The 2,466-nt window shown below is 43.4% G+C and overlaps 1 non-coding gene across 1 annotated transcript; it reads right to left on the reverse strand.

Annotated features, from left to right (window-relative positions):
• Positions 1-1,987: 1,987 nt before the first annotated feature.
• On the reverse strand, positions 1,988-2,061 carry trnat-agu. The gene has a single exon. It is a non-coding gene; the product is annotated as a tRNA-Thr (tRNA).
• Between the last annotated feature and the right edge of the window lie 405 nt (positions 2,062-2,466).

Genomic DNA, 2,466 nt, shown 5'->3' on the forward strand with positions numbered 1-2,466 from the left:
ATTGGCTGCTGCTTTCCTCGAGACGCCAATCTCCTCAACAGTATTCAATGCTCTATATCTGTTTTGCAGGGCAATAGCCACAGGAGATTCCTGCACTGCCTGCCTAGTCCACTTGCTCTGCCTGCTGGTCACCCATTCCCTTCCTGCTTGTACACGCCGGGGCTGCGGTGTGACAACCTCTCTATATGTGCTGTCCACGATACCCTCTGCCCCTTCGATGCACCACAGCAGCTCCATTGTCCAAGCCTCCAGGTCCTGTAACTGGGGACACTTTCTGTACACATGCTGCCCCCGAGCACTTGAAATGTGCCCAACTTTCCACATAGAGCAGGAGGAGCAATCCGCAGTTTTTAGCTCTCCTGCCATGAATTACTCCTTTGGATTAAACCTTTAAAGGACTGTTAAAATCAAATAATATTGTACTTTAGGGATCTTCTTCCATTGACCTTAGTAGGAAGTCTTACAATACCAGATTAAAGTCCAACATGTTTGTTTCAAACACTGGCTTTCGGAGCACTGCTCCTTCCTCAGGTGAATGACCCATTGACCTTGTTAATATAGAATAGAGCACGGACAAACTATGAAGCACAAATTAAATACTTTACAAAACTATAAACGATAAAAGTAGTATAAATACTCACCATCAGTACTCACCCAGTCAGCAGCTGGCAATTACCCAATGTCAGTTTCGACTGCTGATGTCACCTCAGGAGCTCCGTCTCTGAATTTGAGTGACAGTACGCCAGGCTGCTCCTTTTAAAGTTTTCCTGCTGCTCTGCTCAGCTACTCACCAGATTTTCTCTCTCTCTGACCTGCAGTTCTCTGTACTGTAAGAGTACATTCTCCAAATTCCCAAAGAGATTACTTTTATTCCAAAGAGCAGAAATATTCACTAATCCTACTCACCAAACGAAGAAAAGAAGGGAGTGAGCACCTCCTCCCTCTTTTACCTAACTCCCTGTTTCACCTAATTCCAGCTGTACCCTGATGCAACACGGCAGCACTGAAGGAGCCCTCCTTTTATTTCCCCTAATTTAAGGTTCACTGAAGCTGAGTTTAACGAGTTGTCTAATTAACTAGTTTTAGCTGAGACCTGCAATGTCTCCTATATTTCAATACACCTAAAACAGAAGCAAATGGAAAAGTAACACACAGATACACACACATCTATGCTGAATGATACATTGAGACATCCACAACTTTGGGCGTTGCCTCTGAAAAGGCTGTCCAGAACCCAACAAGCTTTGGACAAACCCAGAACATGTGGGTGCGGTTGGTCAGGCCTCTGGCACCATTTCCATTTGTCCTCCACCTCCGGGAAGAACCTGCTCAGTCTGGTTCTGGTCAAGTATGCTCTGTGCATGAGCTGTATGAGGCTGAACTTTGTGCAGAGGAGGTGTAGTTGGCCGTATTCAGTGCTCCGTTCCAGAGTTCCCAACCCACTTCTGTCCCCAGTTCATCCCCCCACTTCCGTCTGGTCCCCTCTCGTGATGTTCAGGCCCTGTCTAGTAGTTGCACATATATTTCCCCACAGTTTGCCACTTCAGTCTGCCTGACTGCTTCAGAACTAAAGAGAGAGAATGTGATAGATTTTGTACGGTTCAAGAAGGGCTAGAGTGGCTGAGGAATATTGGTGTTCAGCGATAGTTTGGAGCTGATAAAGATGTGATAAATATTTCATGGAACACAAGACAATGGGATTTTGATGGTATTGTTAAAGACTAAAGATCTTGATGGTAGTAGCATAAAGGTAGCAGAAAGTGTTAATATCAGAACAAACACCTGCTCTCTGTGAAAGCAAAACTTAAGATGGTCCTGTGGGGGAGGGGCGGCATTGGAACCAGTTAGATTCACAACGGGAGTAAATTCGATCCTGTCCGATTTGGGGTCTCCAGAGATTTCCCCCGAATTTCCTATTTTCAACATGAAAACGCAACATTTTTTTTGACATAATTGTTTTGACTTGAAGCATTAACTAAATGGATAAAGGCACCGCTGAGATTCGAACTCAGGATCTCCTGTTTACTAGACAGGCGCTTTAACCAACTAAGCCACAGCGCCAACTTGATGGTACGGCTTGTAATCCAAAGTTTTGAATTGTTTTCCAACATTTTGTTTCAATATATTATTTCTAATTTGTCATGGGATGTGTGACACTGTAAATTAAGATCATTCGTCTGCTTTCAGAGTTTTGAAGATTGCGTTTATTTTCGGACGATATTAAGCTGTGGAAATTCCACTGAGAATATATACAGAGACACATATTGATTGCGAATTGCGAAATCATTGAATAATGTTTTGAGAAAGTGTGATGCCATTTCCTTGAAAGCAAGCAAGCTCATTCGGAATAACAGTTACATTGTGTGAATCGCAAAGTGCATGTGTTGTAAATACATCTGGCATCACTAAAACTCTTCACCATTTATCCCTTCCCACTCTTTCCGTGTAATGTGCAGTAACACAAGT

Source organism: Scyliorhinus canicula, chromosome 6 (assembly GCF_902713615.1).
Source record: "Scyliorhinus canicula chromosome 6, sScyCan1.1, whole genome shotgun sequence".
Classification (NCBI taxonomy): domain Eukaryota; kingdom Metazoa; phylum Chordata; class Chondrichthyes; order Carcharhiniformes; family Scyliorhinidae; genus Scyliorhinus; species Scyliorhinus canicula.